At 41.1% G+C, this 21,870-nt stretch overlaps 1 long non-coding RNA gene across 6 annotated transcripts; it reads right to left on the reverse strand.

The window, feature by feature from the left end:
* Nucleotides 1-2,117: 2,117 nt before the first annotated feature.
* On the reverse strand, nucleotides 2,118-4,802 carry LOC111268082 (uncharacterized). 6 transcript variants are annotated; one of them, XR_015314053.1, is made up of 3 exons: nucleotides 4,576-4,758; nucleotides 3,939-4,271; nucleotides 2,118-3,820 (listed from the first exon to the last, which is right to left on the reverse strand). It is a non-coding gene; the product is annotated as an uncharacterized LOC111268082 (long non-coding RNA). The 6 variants fall into 6 exon arrangements; XR_002684993.2 differs by having other exon boundaries at nucleotides 3,939-4,274; XR_002684992.2 differs by having other exon boundaries at nucleotides 3,939-4,320.
* Between the last annotated feature and the right edge of the window lie 17,068 nt (nucleotides 4,803-21,870).

A 21,870-nucleotide genomic window follows, 5' to 3' on the forward strand; every position in this document is an offset into this window, starting at 1 on the left:
CAAAGATTTTATCCCGCTACATTTCTAGCAGTGATTACGGCTAAGTACTTAGGGTCCATGTACTGTTCGGCTTTGCTTCCCTCTAATACTTTTATATGTACCGCTATACTGGAGGAAATTCTGTGGCTATCCTGATCCTGCTCCACCCTTCTGCCATTTCGTATTATAGTGGCAGACTCGCGCACCGCTTTGAACTGCAGGCTATGACCAAGCTTTCCAATACAACAATACGGTCGACCTCACGCCAATTCGATCTGCGATAATTAACACTTCAATCCCATGTGATGTCTTCATTTAGAACATTTGCAAATTTCAAATAATTGTTTGTCAACTACGTTTGAATGAGCACGATCAAATGTGTTATAACAAGTAAGGCGTATTTTTCTCTGTTTGCTAATTGAGAATCTAGTTACTAGGGGCATATTATTGCGAATAAATGTTGTTGGTAATTCATTAGTTTACTCGAGTAGTTCTCTCCTACCACGTTTTCATGTATTTATATACAAAAATTAAGCTACATATCTATCTATCGGCAATTTTCATTGGCTCTTTTAGATAAAAAAGTAAATCAGTGAGGTCTTTAGAAGTCAACTTTGATTCGAGTAATGCTGAAAAATGGGGGCAAAGATTATGACTTCAGGAGTGCAAGATGTTTTTCACACAAAACTTTCCGTTTTTTTTTTTTATATTTAATTCGAGGGCTTCTCCTGTAATGACCTCAGTTCTAGCTGACCGCGTGAGTGGCTGACTGCCTCAGACGAATGTTTTACAGTTCTTTAACGCCGCAAACAATGTCCCCTATAAAACGCAATTTTGTTACTTAAGCTTATGTCATGTGGTATTTTTTTCGGAAACCTCGACCTAGTTTTGTGCTTACTCGTTATTTTCTGACCTAAATGAAAGCGTAAACCTCGTGTTGGCATCGGCTCAGTTTTTGCTTTTCGCTCGTATTTATAGGCCATTGACTTAAGTTTCAACATTTTGTCGAAGTCGAGTCCCCTTCCCGTGTAGTTCCATTTTATCAGATAGCCGAACAAGAGCGAAACACGGAAGCAAGCTTTTTCGATCGCTTGCAGCTGGTGCCATCCTTTGAGAAGCTGAATAGAAAAGAGGTAGATGCATTTGCAAGGGGGCAACCAAACGCAGAAGGGGCTGACATAACAGAAATAGGTTCCAAGCCGGGCTCGAGTTTAGACTCGAAATGCTTCCGGATCTCATTATGTGTGGCTTGCGTACTGATGTAGATTTTTCTCGATGCAGTTCGTGTATTCAGTTAACGTCCCCAATAGCTTTCATATTCGCGGTCGATCTGCTCAGGGATTGATATGAGTCATCACTATATGTTTGTTTCATATCATAGAATCAAACTGATATTATAAGGCGGCAGTCAGTGGTGATGAGAACCACTGAGCATTACCATTCTATTTTCGTAATGATCCCCCACAATTTTAAATCCAGAACATTCTTGGTAATGACCATCGATTGAATACGTTTCACCTGCTGTGCATGCAAAACATTATTATAGAATAGCAATCCTAAATGCTAGGTATCGATCTCAAGCAACATTTTCGTGTCGTGTAGCATCATCGGCTTAGGTTACACGACCTACTTTTTTGTCAAAGAGCTGTGGTTAAACGAAGCAGTTTTTTCCCAGTTATCAAGATTATATGCAGCTAGACGTCCTTGTACGCTTATGTTGGATCTCCCTCCGCTGCCGCCGTGATACACACTTTGACCCAGTCGAGTAGAATATGTAGGGTGATCGCATCGTAATCTCGACACGTTCAATTTCAGAGCTTTTCGACACGTTTGAGAGCTGTTTGTCGCAGTGGTGATATCACGTCGATGTGGAAAGCGGTAATCTAAATCATCTCAGAGCATAATATCTGGAGAAGCTGCGGCTAGAGCTGTCATTTACTACTAGGAACTAACGTATAGTATATTTTTATGGTAATAGCACACATGCCAAACCAATGCGGTCTTGTTTACTTGTCAGTAATTAGGTGCGTTCTTATTATTATGTTTTGTCAGTAAATTGATGACAAGTGAATCAGGCACGTGTCCAATGGAAGAACAGTTTCTAAGAGGTTTACGTTGGGTGAAACGATAGAAGCCCGTTTAAGCAACGATCAATTTCGGATTACTGGTTTTATTCACTCTACCGGTTGTATCCGCAATTAGCATCGGTCTTTCGTGAAAAATACGGAAAACATATTATTAAAAAACTATTTTTAAGACTTGAAGTACATACTACAAACTATTTTGTAGTTTAGCCATTACTATTAGCATTATTTATCTACATTAATCATTATGTGTATACAAGACTATCCGGTAAAAAAATGAGAAAATCATTAATTTTGTATTTCAAAATATAACTATTTTGAATGCTCCGGCATTCCGTAATACCTTTTCTCGGTCTTGATAAATATCTTCTGCAGATGTTGATAACGTAATGCTTGAAGCTGTACTGGCAGCTCAAAATCTACGCCTGTTAGCGCTTGAACTGACAGAAACTTATTATGGCATCGAATTGTGACCGTGATAAAAAAAAAATAGATTATAGCTAGAAAATAGAATAGTCACATCAAAGGTTGGATTTAACTAAATAGGCGATACATCGCTTGAGAGCAAATACATAGCCGCAATGCCTATGATCTCCATTTGGTGATTTACCGCAGGACTGATCCGCTGCAGCCCCATGAGTGTCCTAGTTCGTCCTAGCTGAAACGAAAGCTCTCAAAACATAAAGAAGACGATGAACATAGAACGGTTTGAGCAATCAATGTCAATAAAGAGAGCGAAACAGTTTCTACTTTACACAGCAAAAGAAAATTACAGTTAGAGGCTCCTTGTCATTCACCATACTCAATTAACATTGATCTTACAAGTTATTTTTTCATAGTTTTGAAAACCTTTCAGTAGGAGATTGGCGTAATCTCAACACGTTGGCGCAACTGCTTTCCAAGATGTTCTCCTTCCCTGTATCTACAGCAACGGATTTATTTAATGGATTACCATTTAAGTATCAAAATGTACATTTCAAATGAAAACAAAAATAGTACAACTATGCTTGTGAACAAGGTTCGAAAAGTTACAATTCACTATTTCGCATAGCTTAGATTTATAGAAGTAGTAATCTCGCTACCACCAATGAGTCTCAGTGCTTATCACGACAACGGTAGACCAAATGTTTATTACATTTGTCGTCAAAGTAAGGTAAATGGGGACTAATAAACTGTCATATGCATAGCCGAAGTATGAACCCAAATAAAACGTAAATTGAGCAAGAAACTTACCTGCAGGCTACTGGAAACTGTAACTCATCCAAAAATGTTAGGGTTACTGATAATTGTACAATATCTAATGTACTATTCCGTTAAGTTGGTTTATTCAGCTATTAACATATCTTGTGATTATCGTGTTGCACAGATATATTACAATGACGACTATTTCGGCAAAGAAAACAACGTCCTTTTGGTAACAGCTGATATATAGAAAAACAGACGACACCATTCGTCAGCATTTGTAGCAATTAAATAGTGAAAAATCATATAAGCAGGACCAGCCAACTATTTAATGACTTGCCATCATTCGTGTAGAGCAAATTAAACTCAGGCGTAGGGTGCCCACAAGTAGCGTTGCGGTAATGATATGCAGGTTCTAGAGACACATTCCGGCCCATATTTTGCCCCTGTTAGCCGAATTTTTAATAAACGATAGAACAGCGTATCGAAGCACATGTCGTATACGTACCGAATTCCTGGTCACCCTGAAACGTTCGCCATGTTGTCCGGCTTACACCAGCGACACTAGTTGTTTCCTAATAAAACAACAAACCCGATTAGTGACGGTACAAATCATCCTTTTATGTGAAATAATGCAAACTTCTTATAGGTGAATTTTTGATTTAACGCTATTACACTGTGTTGAATCCTTACTTCGTATCTATTGATTTCTTTTCCGGCCATTTCAGTTCTGTCCTAGGAAAAATTCCTTAGTCAATGCTGCTTGCCACCCCTTGAATAGATTACCCAATAAAAGCTACTTCTTGTACGTGCATCACCGGTGGCTCATGTACGTTCCGTAAGTCTCAGGTCCAACTGAAAGATAGACCGCGGTGCTAAGAGGACAAAGGCGGGCAACTCCGTATCGTTCTGGCGGGGCGCCTGCGTACGCGCGACTGAAGCCCGGACACCATATGGACTCCTGATGGCAAAGCAGGCCACATTCGATCAGTGTCACAAGCTCGTTCATTCCGGCGTCAACAGTTGCTGCTTCAAAGGCAATTTCACATTGGACATCGATATAGCAGTTTTATACCTGTATACGTATGTGGACCATGATTAAGGCACAAAGAGTTAACATCGGCATAGTCAAGTACAAGTCCAAAGATACTATTCGTCTGTTTGTCCATTAATACATTGATCGTGTTTTTTGATGCCGTCAAATATAGCAGACGTCGATGCTGCCAGTCGACATCCTGGTAAGTAGTCGACGGAGGAATAAAGAGCGATTCGCACGAGCCTTCGATGAGTCAAGGGCTCTACCAATAATTTCACCTCCCTGCAGAATTACCTGCGCTTCGTTCGATAAAGTAGCATCAGTAACAGCAGACCGTTTTACAACATTGGGGCTGCTCTTGTTTTTGTTGTCTGCTGTCTAAGCAGCGGGTTGAAATGTTCGAACGGCACCGCTGCTGGACGAATGACCGGAGATGTTCGGAGCCATCAGGTGAATCCATCGAAGACAACCACGATGGACCTCTCTCGTGGCGGGCAAATGGCCGACAGCGATAGCGCCAGTAGTAAGAGTAGCGGCGGCGGCGGCGGCGGCGGCGGCGGCGGCGGCGGTAACAGTCGTCTGGCGTGCGTCACTTTGCCGCCACTACAGTGCCACAGTTGACAATGCCACTTGGCTTATTTGCGCTAGATATCCTCGCTACCGGTGCTGTCGCCACTACACGCAAGTGGCGGCCCAATCGCGCGTGGCAGCCGAATACTATGCCGTCGCAAATAGATTTTCCATAGGCAATATTGCAGTTTTGAATATTTTATTCACTTGAGATTAAACAGGCTAGCGATCGTTCTGCTGTTGTATTCTATGCCAATCCAGAGATTTGCGCAACACTGATTAACTACAAGTATAATATCGAATGTTTGTCTATACAGAACATTTGTTATGATATGTGTGCATTTCTAGAAAGCGAAGTTTTCCTTAACGTTACATCGCATGTTGAATTGAGGTATGCTGTTGGCTTACCCATTAAAACCCCTAACGCTTGGACAGAAATTCAACTTGAGTTCTGTTAATTCCTTCAAAAAACTACACTTTTCTCCATTGTATTATTTAGGATTTCAGGTTATAGACGAGGCGGTAAAATGTTTTCTCATTAGCTTCTTTTAATTAGACAAACTGTGTACCGTACGATGGCACTTTTAACTGAACATTTGAAGGAAATGCTATTTGCATAGAACCTTTTTTGAAAGATCTTCGCTCCAGTACTACGAAGAGTACTACTCCAGAAGTACTTCCAAGAAATTAGCTTTAAAATTTGTTAAGCTGCGTATTATTGAAAAGCCTATTTTGTGTAACCTTGTATAGCTTTTACGAATGACATATGCTTCCTATTTGTACAGGACACAGTGGAAAATAACGTATGCTTTGGACGTGAAAAGGCCTATTTTCAATATTGCCCAGAGTTACCTAATCCTTTCTAAAATATGATTTCAGATACGAACAGGTAACAATAATGCCAAATAGGCGTATTTATACTGTAATAAATAAAAACTAGAATTTTCCTGCCGATACCCAACTACCTACAGTTTTAGCGATCGCTTCAGGAATATGTCCGATAGAATACTATTAAAACGTAAGGATCACATAGTGAACATTGTAAAGAGCGCACCTTACACAAACAATACTGGATCGTCGCTTGCCGATCCAAGCTAATTTAAGTTACCCATCCAGCTTGCCATGAAGAGCATTAGATACATGGAAAAGGAAACGATAACACCTACCGGGCCGATCAGACGACCCATTACAGATTTATACGAGCTTATTTGGTAATGGTAACAAAATTGAATTCGATAAGTGCTAACGAACTAGCGGACAGTACGAGTGCCAACGGTCATGTTAAAGAGCACAAACAAATTAAGTAGAAAGAAAACCATTTTTCACGCAGACATTCGCAAAACGTTATCCAAATGATTATTTGAAAATATACTAGATCAACGACTGTTTACTGTGTTTCTGTACACCATACTTGTAGTAGATTTAGCACTGGCTCAAAGAGCGATTTATATTTATCGACTGTCAAAAAGCTCAACCTCAACATAGAGGGCACCAAGTGTATACTTTGTTACACGAGAAATTACCTCGTCTCTGTTTACTAGTAATCTCGTTCTTTTTGTAACTGGGTTTAATACATTCTTGAATGGTCGAAGCAGATCTACCTTAAGTCGATATTGCATACCCGAAAAAAAAAAAACATATGACTTTCATTACGTCAGCCCGCTTGCGACAAACTCAATCCTTTGCAAAGTTCTAGATACGTAAAGCATTACCTATTGACAGCAAACTTGAACTCCGACTAACTGAAAGGGACGGGTCCTCGAGAGTTTAGTACTACGTCGGCTGTACACACAACTCCAGATGATACATATCCACCATCAAGATACTTTATGTATGTTTGGTGCTATACGTAGTGAGCGAGTGGCCAACTACATTTCGTTGTCGACTGTCGAACTCGTCCACCCGGAACCGCCCTTCTCTTCCCCTTCTGAATGCGACAGGAACGGAAATTAGGTTTTATGCGACCTTTTCCAAACACGGCCGCAGACCCGCGCTACCAGACACTCTTTTCCTCTTTTGCTTGCAGTGGCGCACGTCACTATCAGCGTTGGCAGTGGCACATGCGTGGGTACGCTTGAATAGTACCACATAACTTGAGTTACTTAGAATAGCATAGATTCTATGAGCTAGAACATTGCTGCGCAGTGAACGCTTATCTCAATGAATTGCTCTAGGTAAGTTGCTTAAAATTTAACTCGGCAAAAGATAATGATTTTAGGTTCACGAGAATACATTAGGTCGCTTTAGGTGTACGTCCAAATCAGCCGAGATTATATACGTCGATGCCATCGAACGTTTAGTTGGGGTTATATCCACGTATTTCCAAAATAATTTCATGGAGTGAAATCAACCCGGAATTGCGCTATGGCATTAAATTTAACAGCTACAAGATGACACGGGTTGGAGGGCGTATCCGTTTCCGATCAATTTTATTTTTATAAATCAAATTTAACTGTTAAACTTTTTTTTTTCTATGAAAACCATTAGACAAATTCGCAAAAGTAAACTCAATTAACAACGTTACACTAGTATTTTTTAGGGAGAAACGATTTTATTATCAAAAACATTCCATGATGGTTTATTAAATGCGAAAATGACATGTTTAAAGCAAGATAATGCAAAGATCTTAATTTAGCGTTTAGTGGGAAGTAAACTACCTAGAATGATTTAGTGACTCTTAACTAATATAGACGGGTCAAGTGAAAGATTTTTTAGTTGGGTACAAGAAGGAACAATAATTAAAAATTGGCAAGCATCATATAATAAGTGAGGTCGACCCTCTCTAAAGCCCATACTAGCAACCGAAAGAGCCTCCATTTTGATCGTCTTGGGTAGTCCTAAGTGCATCGTCCTTGAGCCAGCGTTAGACCTTAATAACATAGCCGTATATAATGAAACGGCGATGATTGCTAAGTAAAACTGGCATGCGACCGACTAGCAGCACTTAGAAGCTTTCAACACTAAATATAGTCTAACAAATCCTACGTTAGCAACAATAACAAAAAGCACGTTTTTAAAATATCCAAGAAAAAGGAGCGAGAGGGGAAGTGGAGAGAGGAGGGCTTTGCAAATAAAAGATGCTTCCTTCATACCTGAGCCTGTTTGAGTAGCTTGTTCCTCGGCTGCCGCCTCTGTGGCGACGACGGCAATGCGTGATGAACGCAGTAGACATAAGCATATATGTAAACGAGCACAAATCTTTATATGTATGCTCATATGAGCAGTGGTCTCTGTGTAGGTATTTACGGAGCCAACTACTATGTCGGGAAGCAGCAATGTGCACCCCCAAATGAATCAAATACTACTGATGACTAACGTGAATATGCAGAAATGACTCCTTCTTGAGCTTGCACACACGTCGTGAAGAACTGGCTTTTTCTCTCTGTGAGATGGTTGAAGAAGACAACGGCGGCTGCGTCAAAACAAGTCGCAAATTTTGCCTTCTGCCAGCCTATGTAAACAAGCGAACGAGCACCGAATAAAAGAACGATTTAGAAAGACTAAGTTTTTATTTGGTTACTAAACTACACTGACATACGTACCAATGTTACAACTAGTATTAAAAGTAATGATAAGAAATTATTAATTTCGATGTTTTAGCCTTATTTAGGTTAAACGAAAAAGGCCCCAAAGTAGAAAGCACCCAGGGACCGCGAAAGCAAACGAAGTGAATCTTCCTAGTCAATTTTCGTCCGTTTCTTTTCATCGCCTCCCTCAAGTTCATTCCTCTAGCAAACCAGACGAAACAAACGAACACTTACACAAAAGCGAAATCGGCGCGGATTTCCGCGTAGAACGAGTAGGCCTTACCGTATCGTGTATTGCGCGTGCCTTACGGTACCGTACGCGCATCATTGATGTAGCGGGCGGGTGTGCTGGCAGACATAAGTTTGCCCCTTCTGTTCGCCCCATGAAAATCGGCATACCGAGATGCCATGTCCATATACCGCCTACATGATAATTCGCCATCGGATGCCCACTGACACCAACCTGGCATCCAAGCGTAAACGTATGCATCAATTATCCGTCTGTGTCAGGCGTACAGCTTACAACTAACCTATTTGTTCGACATACTACTCGCTTTCAGAGCTATATATATATATATAGACAGTTTATATACCTAACCTATATAGCAACATGCATCTATGCTTCGGATACGTAAGTTCGCAAAGCAAACGAAGCAGTGACTCATCAGCGACAACGACAATCACTGCGATGCGAGCTTCCATATTCTTCAACTAGGAGCAACGATTTGAGTTAGGCTGGAGCTACTGGCATGAGAACTATAATACTAGCCCCACACTGGCGTCTGTCGACTAGCACAGCTTTGTGCTATATCTTTTCGAAGTTACCCTAATCTGTGCCGCTACTGGCCGTGTTCGCCCTCGGCACCAGCTTGAGTTTGTCCAATCGACAATTGAACTTCTCGATGAGAAGCTGAAGTCGTCGTAATCTTAGCCCGGCGATTTTTTCCGCGGTAGTGGCAGTAGCATGGTATTCAGGTGAGCCGCGGCAAATGAATCGCTCGCCAGCAATTACGAACTAACAGATAGAGGAGGCATATTGGCCCGGCGTTATTTTTTGCCCGCTTTTCTTCTTCTTTTCCTTCTGCTTTTGTCCATTTCTCATGTCGTTGGCCTCGCTTTGTTGTTTGTCATTTTTCGTTGTTTTCGTTAGATGAGGGTGATGGCCACGAAAAAGCGAGAATTCGGTGGCCGATTATCGATCGTATGTGCGTATCCGGTAATCCTTCCGAGCTGTCACAATACTCCTGAATGGTCCCGCTCACTCCAATGGGTGAAATAGAGCTGATGTCCGATTGTTAATTGGCCAGAGCAATCCACTGCAGTTCTTCTGATATGGTTTCAGTTACTAGCGAAAAGAAACAAAGATAGAAAAGACGGCATGATTATGGCACTATTTCGCAGCGCTGCCGACGGATTCGTCTGCTGGAGCGCTACAACTGAGCGTACCGTGCCCCTTAGAACCGACTCCAGCAGAGTTCAGAGACGTTCTCAAGTGTTTAAACAGGGTTTTTTTTCAAAGCAATTGGTTTAACTGGTTCGGCCATTCGTGTTGGTGTTGCTATTAAGTTCAAATGTTGTAATTACGGCTATCTATTTTACCGGTTAGATGCGTTGACGGGTGCTGGCTGAGCGCCAGAGTGGACTGTCGATAATAATAGAATCAACTCGTAGATTCTTAGTTTCAAAAAATAGGCTTTTGAAAGAGCAGGCGAGAACGAAAGCTGAAACGAAAATTGATGTGGGTGTACATAAGGTACGATAATAGCCAGGTTTGTATAACGGTAACAAAACATATGAGGGTCACGAAAAGCAGAGCGAAATAGTATTTCTACAATATAATATTCACCTAATTTTACGACCGACCCTAACGTTTCCAATTAAACCAAATATATCAACTAGAACTATGACGAGGAAATATTTTCTATTGTAACAGCTTTCAGTAGCTCTTCAGAACATTATATATACGATCTGAGAGGGTTTGTGTTGTTCGCAAACCTTCGATCCGCTTTTTTCTTGGTAACTTTCTGATCATGCAGCAAAGGTGCACAAGCTGACTTAGGTTACATTATTTTATTTGTTCTAAATTATTGTACGTAATTCCACTTGGAACATTTAAGTAAAAGGTGCAAAATGAAATAGGTATACGCGCTATCCTCGTATAGATGTTGCTAGCACATGGTTGCTTTGTGTGTTATGTTCATATTTTCTCCTATTGTCCTAACTTAAATACTACATAGAGAGAATGAAAGAGAGCCACTGCACTCAATGGTAGGCTAACAAGGAAGTTGTTTTTGCAGATAATCAAGACTTCAGAAGTTGATTAGCGTAAGTGTGGGGGTTTTCACGTATTAAGACTGCCTGAAATACCTGCTGACTTCGGTGGTGGCTTCAAAGAAATTTGTGTACATATAACTCATAATGAGTGGCTAGAACTATATCAATAAACGAGTTGTGCTAGAGACGAATACAAAACCTAAGTCTAAATCAAAGTGCTCTCTTACATACGTTTACTACAGCATCTTACGACGTTAGTATATGCTTGATTATCTATTTTGCTAGCCATACTTAAGTATCAACAAGGCCAGGACGTATAGGGTGAGTAGCATACTAAAATTTTATAAAGAAAAGTACGGAAATAATAATTTACTATGCAGAAAATAGGTTTCAATGTTTTGCGTCGACGCGTCCTCTTATGAATGAACTTACATAGCTACAAACATTAAAACTGTGAAGATTTTATACGTCGAATTACTAGCGAGGTTGATCGAATGAGACATAATTGATCACTGCCTCCATTAATCTCCAAAGTTGTTAAATACTGGATCACCAGCCAAAAAATATAGCTACATAGCTGGCGCTGTCATCACTGCCTGAGTCCGTCGGAGCAGGTTTACATGGTAAGCGACACATTCAGCTTGTGTTCCGAACAATGAAACCTCATTCCTCAAGTAGTGACCGTTAAGCAGATCGAGAGCAGACCGTTAAGTTCTGTTCGTAGAAAGCCAATACGCTTATTTAACGGCTATAGAACACATTCGGATGCGGTCAATTCAGCCATGGCAAAACTCTATCAGATGGAACGCTTACGCCTGCTCACTGTGACTATATGTTGAGTACCTTCGAAAATTCTTCATTACTAGACGAACTACGACCTTAACAGCTAGTTACATGCTGCACACAGTAGTCTTACAGTAAGTACAAACGAAACAGAACATTACCAGCTAAAACAGATTTATGACAGAAAATAGCATAGAGCTAAGTTCAAAAAAAAAAAAGAAAAAAGTAAGGGGCACGGCAAGAAGCAAGGCAGAAATTCAGCTAGACAGGGCCGCCGCCATTGCCGTTCGAGAATATATCACCGTGTCTGTCTCTAATCCAACTATCCGGCATACGGTTAATATTCTGAGTAGGTACTGTACGCTGGATTCACCTCCTACTTTAAACAGAGATTCCCTATGTATCAATGACTCAGTGTTCCCCTGTGGACTCTTCTCTGTCTCACTGTGAACTGCAGCTCACTAGCAATTTAGCATCAAGCGCCCCCTGCTGTATCCTACCTGAATACATTCCCCGTACTTTTAGTCAGGTCCACAGCCAGGTCTAGGTTATAATTATTTACATATACTAGGCTTTATTCGGCAGTTTGTGTTTTACATACAGGTCAGCAACGAGCCTGAATAGACCTAGCTGCGCAATTGTGTACCAGGTAGCACCAGCGTAGAACGCATTCTGTTAGCTGGAAAGGTGGGAGGCTATCATAAATTAGGCCTATTTCACAGGAACTAGCCTGCCGTTGCTGGTATTTTTACCGATGATGTGACGGAAAGGCCCTATGGAGCACGTATGCTTTCAAGATAGTTTTGAATATTTGGTAAAATAGATAGCAAGGCTTTTGCTGTCGACGATGGCGTGCCCCTACCAAGGCCGGTCTCAATTCCTTCCCGATACCAATGCTCGATCGTCGCTACGAGTTAGATGATAAGAGTTATTGTATTTTTTGTTTCACAGTCAGTCAGTGTCACCGACGGCGTATGATGTACTTGGTATATCCTGCCACGATTATCTGAGGGCCCCGAACCGTTTTTCTTTCGGCTGTTGGGTCGAAAGCACTCCAGCACTGACAACTTTCTAAGAGAGAATTCTTCCATCAGTTGATCTTATCGCACGCACTCCACGCTGGGACACCCTGATATGTTCGAATAGTTACGCTAGTAGATATAGCTTTCTCTTTACAGAACGAAGGTTGGCTCCTGTTCGTTGCCTGCAATGTCTAGCGTTACAATTTTCTATATCGGAGAATTCAGCAATAAACTCTATCTCTGATTTAATTTGGGAATAAATGGTCAGGGGGAAATAAATCGACGGACACGACCTTATGGAAGGATACTATTTAGAACTATTTTAATAATAGTCATAGTATTTTAGGTATCTATCTACACATTATTCCGGTACCATTATTCAAATGAGTACTACGTTATTGGTATTTTAAAAGTCGTTCAAAGCAATACGTTCAAGCACATATTCTATAATTCGTTAAGATATAGGCTGTAACATATGTCAGTCTTGATCACTGTTTATCTTTCACTCTACTTGTGCTGATTATCTTTAAGCAATTCTCCATAGTAAGCAACCTCCTTCGCCGCTTTATCTGTCCTATTTATTCGGTAAATATAGGTGATAGTTGCGTTGCAGTGCAAACAAACGCATATACTGCCTATGCTCCATATCGCTGGCCTTACACACTTGGGCAGTACAATGGGCCATGTCGAATAATTTATTGGTTCAATATTGGAAAAAAACCGCGTCCATTATCGATTACTTCAGTTAGTTTGTTATAAAGCACATGGCGTACTTGGCTTACCTAAGAAGGTGCACATAAATAAACACAAATTTACTTTTTCGAACATGACATTATTATCTAGCAAGATTTTAATATTTTATAATAATAAGCGCACGTCAATATAATGTACGCCATTGCATAGATGCACGAATATACACTGAAAACGTTCTAGGCAACGTCGCGTAATAATAAACATTCACCCCTGTTCTATTAATCATATTCAATACTTCTCAGTCTATAAAGCCGTCTAACCGTCTATCAGGCGAGAGGCAGAGAAACGTGCAACGTCATTGATAAAAGACTTCTCTTTACTCCATTTTGATTTCCCGCACGCGGTACTCTGAATGCCGTTGCAACAATAAACGATCATAGATCATATCAATTCTTCCTGTTTTAATTTCTATTTGCCCTGGGGTCTATTTTTTTTATGGCAGTTTCGTCGTCGTTAGAGATCACGAGTTGGAATTATCTGTCTTCCGTGGGCCGCTTATCAAATTTATGTAAAGGATTTCTAATTCATTTAGGTACATTCTCCTTTCTCGTCTACTCTCACAGAGGCGGCGACATCCAGGGTAATACGTACGATAACCGCAATGTTACAAAAAGATCCTACTCAACGGAAAGAGTACGCTTTGCAGAGAAGGCCATTGACGCCATAGGAGCGGAAGGAAGGTGCCACGACAGCCGACGGAGTGTGAACGGATACATACAAAGAAATATCAACCAATATACAACTATGTATGATGTGAGACTGCTGTTTGACAGTATCGGTATAGGTGATGATACCTACGGATTTGATAAACAATAGCGACAGCAGTGAACAAAGTGTATATAAAATTGCTATTGCTACGATTCACTGAAGTTCACCGGCCATAGAAGCAGCGACTCTGTACAACCGGCCCACTGGTCCTTCGGCTGGCACCGTTCGCAATGTAGCCAGACCGTGGCCAATAGATCCCCGGTGGGATATCGAACTTTTTTCACTGGCTTGTCCTTTATTCTTTATCTTCTTGTTTTTCTTGCTTCTCTTCACGGCGTTGCGCATCTCGAATGTCGCCACATGGCGCGGTCATAGCCGCTATCACGATCCAGATCCTAATGATCGACAATGCTGCCACACGTCGTTTCTCAAACTCGTGCCACCGAAACAGCGTACCAAATGTTCTGCCGATTTGTCCGTTCGACGGTCCGGACCAACCCGTTAAATCGTCATGCCCTCGGGAATCGGCGAATAGAGATAAGGCGCGCGCGCGCGCGCGCGCGCGCGGACGAGCGTCGGTCAGTTCTGCCAGCCAGCAGCAACGGCAGCGGTTTTGGTCTAGAAATCATAGAAACAGTGAAAGTAAGGGTCGAACAGTTTTCAAGATGACTGGCCTTCGAATCAAGTGGTCGTCTGCTAATCTAAAAAGAAAGATTTTATTGTGTGAATGAACTAAGTGTAAGTCAACAAATGACCGATCTGTTACACGCGGTAAATAAGGACCATAAAATTGTAATGAATAGAAAAGTCGCACAACTATTGGGGTACGCTAGAACATTGAATCACTGCATAGGATCGAAGGATATTACAGACTGACATACATATAAGGTCGATGACATTTCACTATCAGGGGGATTTGTGATCGCACGGCAAATAGTTAGCCGGCTTCGTTTGCGCCATCCTACCGATTTGTTTCTTGGCCACATATGATAAGATGTTGGAGATTCACTATGGGACAAGATAGAAGGTATCTGATTTTGCATTTCTACAATCGGTTGATTAGTTGTCAATGAGAGGATGGCCTTACCGCCAAGTAATTATATATTAATATTATGAAACATAATAGCGTAAAGTTATAGCATCTAATTTATCGTAGGATCAAATAGTCTTTTCCCTTGTCCTTAGAAGCAGTTGAGATAATACGGTGGGTATAGATTAACCTTATCGGACGGACTGTGTCAAAATGCTTTCTGTTATTACCATTCATATTGTTGTTAAGTTTAAAGTGTATAAGCTTAGGGCCAATGGAGCTGACTAGTGGTTCTTTTGCTATTCGCTCCAACCGTTCTAACTATTTGACTTTTAGGAACATGTGTAACTGTGAATAGGGAGACAGGTCCTATATCTTCAATATATATATATATATATATATATATATATATATCTTAAAAAGACCTGGTTGAGAAGTACATTTGCTGGCGGTGATTTGTTTTGTTACAACTAACGATCTCCAGAGCTATAGTCAGAGTACTAAACACTTCACTGGTGCTGTTAAGGCCAGCTAAGTGCAGTCATTTCAACAGCTTCTTCAAGATCCATCTAAATTGTTGTTAGAGATCAGATGTGTGGTGGATACAATCTATTTATTACCAGATCTAAGCAACATCACAGGCCGATAGCGTCTTAACTTGGCCTTCACAGGCTTGTGACATTAGCATTTACTAGTCGCAGGAGATAGCAAAGTCTGCGGAGTTAGTCGACGCGACATCCTATTACAGAAGGATCGATTGTATTTCGTACGATCAGACGTAACGAGCTACTTTTGTTATTTGTCTTCGATAAATAAATAGCTCTGCGTGCCACACCTATTGTTGATCAACACATGCAGGATATCGTGCAGAATATCGTTTTCCTATCGTGGAACGCGAGTGTAGTTGCGCATTTGATTTTCGAGTGTATGCACAGGATTTCCGTGTTCGGTGACGTAACAATAAATTAAGTAATAAGGAATAGTATCTTTAGGTGTTTCTGCATCTATAAATCAAGTGAAATCTAAAGGAATCAGCACACTGCTAAGAGAAACACAGCGCAAATGTGTTGTTTCTAGCCCTAGATACAGGTCTTATTTTATATATTCACTTTCCCATCTATCTGCTGCCCAGATCAGATAGATTACTCGTAGAGTTTTATGCACGTCGCTTCGGAGCTAGAAAAACGATAAAAAATGCACGTGAGGAATCGGCGCGTCGTTCTCATAAACTGTTGCCAGTCAACTAACAAATCTTCACCAGTCTCAGTCATCATTAAACGTCTGCGTGCTAGGTGGCATCGTTCATGCGGATACAGCAGCATCAAGGACGCTGTTGCACATTATAGATGGTCGTTTCGGTATTTTGTCAACTTTTGACTCATAACGACTTGCACAGTGCTTCTATGCCTTAGCGCACTTTGGCAAAAGAGTTCGTACGTTTCGATCGGCGGTCGCTTCTTCTTCAGCAGCTGCTGTTACCGCGAACAGCAGCAGTCATACGCGCCGCTTGCCGTGAGAACCTGGACATTTTATGCTGGCTGGCCCCTATGACCACCTACCTTTTCGGCTGTGTGGCTGGCTTTCATCTGTCTGCCTTACTGGCTCTTCCGTGTGAAATTGACCGGGTCGCGAGACCGGATCAGCAACAGTTAACCCACTTTTCGCTCCCACTGACCATCAAATCGATGATAAAGCAAGTCGAATCTGGCAAATAAGGCGCAGAGGAAAACATATTACTTTTCGAATGGGTGCCCGCCGACGTTGTCGGCAAGGAAATTCTTGGCTAGACGGGACTCAACGAGTGTCTCGGTGCTACTATCAGTAGCAGATGAAATCTTTTTGCCACTTTATTAGCGTATTCGTAAGTGTCAACGTTTCCGTTGCAGTCAGCTCGTTTCGTCATCTGGGCGTCGCCAACTGGGGTTGATTCCATTTGTTCTATGCGTCTCTTCTCCCTCTCGTCCATCAAAAAATTGACTGATGTTAACAATCGGAGCTCGAGGGTATCAGCGAGTTTGGGCTGCCAACGCTGCATCGACTGCCTTCTCTATGATCATCGATGTATAACGTTTGGTTTGCTGGTACCCTCTATTGCTCAACACTGGCGGAACAAAGTCTGGTCAAAACTCTAGCTGGGTATTTGGCTACTGTGAAGCTTGCGCGATGGCTAGTGAGTCGCGGTAGGTTCGGCCATAGACGGCCTATCGCTCCTCAGCGGCTGGAGGCATCCTGAGAACGGTCGGCATAGGGCTTTGCGCGAATGCGTCCGAGATTGAGACGGTACCATGAGAAAATCAATTACGGAAAATGCTCTAAAGAACATGCTTTCCACTTTGATTTGTGACAACAGCTAGGTGCGTGTCCGTTGCTAGGGGATGCTACATTGGCATAGTTGCTATTATCAACGTCGCCTTCGATTGTAAATGGCCTTTGTTCGTTCTGTATTTTGTCGAATGGGCTTCGGTTCGGGTCTTCTTGACTGTTGTGTCTCTGTCATCATGACTATAGTAACAGATGAAATTAAAAACTAAGATTAGAGATGTATTAAGAGGGAGAAGACAATTGCCTTTCTACACGAAGTCGTAAAAATCTGTTCTCAAGGCACGTGAACCTCTATGGCTGCATTGAGTGAGCAAACGATAGAGAACTTTAGAAAAACTCGCGCACCATGTACGCGTCTGCCCTGATTCTACTGTTGATTGCTTCCCATGAACGAAAAAACCCACAGTCTGGCCTATGTTGGCCATCTGCGACCTTGATAAGAATGATTGGGCTGGCATACAGATGACCGGTTCATTAATTACTGTTTACTTAACGCATAGTTAATACTAGGACGAACTATCGGGCAAGACCAACTGAGGCTCGTCAATTTGGCTAGTTATCTAAGTGCCTAGTTGACATCAATGATGATTGATTTAGCGTCCTAAATGCATAGGGATAAACGCGCATATTGGATTTTAATATTTAATCAAAGTCACTGTTATTATTATTGAGAGAGTTAAGCAAGTTAACACAGCACCAAAGTTTTACCTATTTAGATATCTATCGAATCGTACTAAGAACTAAAAAAGAAACTACTTTAACACGTCTCTCTATATTTGTGCCTATCGTGAAGTGTTCATACCGTTAACTCATTTATAACTGAACAGCTGATGAGGTTTTTGAGGAGGCTCGTGCCAGTTTGGGTGTAATATCCTATAAACAATATTTTTGCAATGTCAGAAAATACGATAAGTTAGGCTTATTTGGTTCAGAGCTAAAAGCTCTAATACATACGACGAAAACTAAGCTTTCGCGGTATTAATGCAGCATCTTGGTACAGTCAGAAATCCTCAGAATAGTAATCAGCAACTAGTATTTATCCAGCTGTACGTATACACAATAAGTGTTTTAAGTTCTTTCAGAAAGTTAGGTGATTAGCAGATCAAGCATGCGTTTCGTAACAAGCAATTCCTTATAATAAATACAATACATATAGTGAGTTCTACATTCTGGAACTAACGTGGTCTATCAAACAAACTGTCGTTTCGACATCCGATTTGTCGCATTAACAAACGACACTGACCGATTTCACGGGCGCTGGATCAAGTTAACCAAAGTCCGGCGGTTGCGTAACAACATAACGGAATTAGGGCATAAGCGCTATTATAACGATTCGATGGTACCGTTAAACTGAACACGGGTCTTATTGACATCTTGGACGCAAAGACGACGCCAGTAAAAATAAAATAAAAATCGTGCTGATTCAATCCCCTTATGATACACTGTCGGTAGAAGGAATAGCAATGATTCGACGAAGGGCTTTAACGATCAGCGACCGCCGGGCGATGATGCGACTTGTCGCCCGGAAGCGTTTCAACTTTAGTCAACAAAGCCAATATAGTACAACTCCCTTTCCATCGGCCCGGACCCAACAGACTCCTCCCACCGACTATTTGGGGTTGTAGTCGTCGACGATTATTCCGAACGAGTTGGTACGGGCTAGTCGGTAAATCCGACACATTCCAGAATGACAAAATCTCTATCTATCTGCTGTCATATCTGAGCTAGTTGGTATGCATAAACAAGTACACGGAGAAGGATAAAGTATGCTTACAACTGCAAAACGGGTGGTACATACAACAACCCCCAGACATGTATAATGTGTTGCTCCTGAAGATCTAGAAAATTGTTCGTAGACCGAACAAGGCGTCGATTCTAATATTTATACAGGATTATACGGTGACAAAATTCACAATGATCTATACATGCAGAGATTTTACACAAGCATATAAAGCAGCCACTTTGGTATCTTTGCGCAAACCATTACAAATAGAACTTGCAAAGCAGATCAACCGGCGGAAACTCTAACTGTACAACAGAAGTGAGTGATTGCCTTGGTGTGCTTAACCACAGAGAAAAAAATGAAGACCTTGTCAAATTAACGAAGAAATAGGCCACTATGGGTTTTGCTGAAACAAAGGCCGTCAAAAACAAAAAGCAGCTGTCCTAATACCTTAGGAGCAATCATGTACAGGGTTGGCAGACGTAACGCAAAACGTCACTTTTACCGTGTTTTAAGTAAATACGGTGACGTTTATAGTGCTGCACATAAGTAAACCTCGAAACTCTTGGAGGAGGGTCATAGACGGAAGTCTTAAGGGTTGCTGTTGTGCAAAACTACGAAATGCATTCAGTCCTTTTGGTGCTCCACATTGATTTACCATTTGGTGTAAGCCAATTTATAATCATAGCTCATTCCCTTTGTAGTTCCGGTGTAAGTACAGTATTGCAATCCATGTAAGCGTAATTTTTTTCAAAAAAATAATTCCTTTTTCCCTTCCTCACGTTTTGTATTTCTGTACATGCGTGTAGATTTTACGTTTGAATTGCCGATCAAAGTGAAAAACGTGGTCCGATTTCTAACTGATTACATATTACGGAATTTAGGAGAGAGAGGTTATATTACACACGACGGAGCCGGCACTTGAACTAACATTCGGTCTCGAAGCAACTTCTCATCTAAGGCTTAACAGAAGAAGGCAATATTTATCGTTATAGGCAATACTTCATTTGGCCAACGAAACACGTAGGCCTATATGCAATTCGAATAGGCGATGAAATCTGCCGTATCCAACGTGCGCGATTCCTTCACCCTTCTGTTGTTGAAACGTCAGTATAATCGTACAGCTACAGGTACAACAATGCTTAGTCGATAAATACCCTTCTTTTATATAGGTGGTATATCGATATACACTTGAATCGTTCTTTCGTCGTTAGCCATATGACGGTACCCAATTCTTAGCGGTAACATTGCCGACTTCTGTTTGGTCGAGACTCTTTGGCGATACCCGTCGATCGCCACGAGCAACACTGGCTCCTCACCCTCTGACGTGTTGTCGACCCGCCTTACCACCATCTTGACACGATTGGCGCCGTAAAGTCATTTGAACCGCTAAACACCGTTGTTGTTACGGCTTAAATATATGAAACGTTTATTCACATCGCGTACAATACGCACGTAGGCACACGGTGTCGATATCGAAATGTAATGATCATCAGCCTAGCGCCAATCATGGCTCGTCTCGCGACATATGGCGGCCGGACTGCACAATATCGCGCTGCTTCGATCGGTGATACGTTGCTCCATTTATGTAAAGGAATAAATGATAAAATAGGAAAAGAGTTAACATTATTGTAAACACAATCTTATAGATTTTGTCAGCGTTGATTCGATTGAGGAACTTGTCGCTTACATACAAAGAGGATTTGCCTTTGAAAAAATCTGAAAAATTAAACGAATATATATATATATATATATATGTACATGGAATTAGAAACACTCTAACGGACAAGATTCATTGTCGCCTTGTACTTGGTACAGTGGTATCAGGCTTGTTATTATTTTTTCTGTGATGAATATTTTTGAGTGCACACTCTAAGTCGATACATTTTCTAATTAGTTGTTGAAACTGTATCTAAATAGAAGCAGATATTCTAGGGACATCTTCTGCATTTGCTGAAAGCTTTATTTTTTATCGGCTTTCATTTTTCAGTGTGACCATTTTTCGTCACAATTACATTCGGAAGCGAAACAAGTTAACTGGTTTAAGTGTGCATATATACAAAAAATTCCAACGGAAAAAATGACAGGCCAAAGGTCCCGAAAATCCAAGGGCTCAAACGGCCAAAAGCTAAAAAAAAAATGTAAAAAGGCGCACGAAGTTTCAAAAGCATTAACTTATTGGAAATTTATATCTCTATACAAATAATAGCCGGAAAATCAAGTGTATAAAAAATGTAATAATTTTAATGAATTTTTTCAATAAACATTACGCCATCTGTTATACTAGGCCGGTCAATAGGCAATGTGAGATAGTGGATTCTTGCATAAACATTTAGTCGAGGCATGTATTACTATTATTACCACTTATAACCCCGTGTCTATTAAAAGATAGCATATGCTTTAGATATCGGTATTTCTAACACGGTAAGATCTGAACGAGTTCCCTGATAAAAACGTTTCGAGTTATTGAGGAAAAATGGTAATCTGTGGAAGCAATGTCTGGTGAAACCGAGCATTGTCGCAAAACAGAGATAGTCTAGGTCGGCCTAATAATGTCAGCTATGTTAATGCGTAGTTTATTTATTATCTACTTTAACTGTTCAGAGTAGACTTTAGCCCTAATCCATGGTCGAAAACTCACGTTTTCGCTAGGCCACCAAGCCAAAAACAACGTAATTGCAAGTAGACGTCCTTTGCGGTAATCCAGTTGCATCTACGCACTGCTATGACCGCCTGCAATAATCGTAACAGAGGGATTTTTGGTCTACTATAATTTAATGCAAAAGTGGACCATTGTTGTAGAAGAACAAAAGAACCAACCGTCTTTTTCGATATTCATTTAGGTTATGTATATTTAACTTATTCGACATGTTCTCT

This window comes from Varroa jacobsoni, unplaced genomic scaffold, assembly GCF_002532875.2.
Source record: "Varroa jacobsoni isolate VJ856 unplaced genomic scaffold, vjacob_1.0 scaffold_1254, whole genome shotgun sequence".
Lineage (NCBI taxonomy): Eukaryota > Metazoa > Arthropoda > Arachnida > Mesostigmata > Varroidae > Varroa > Varroa jacobsoni.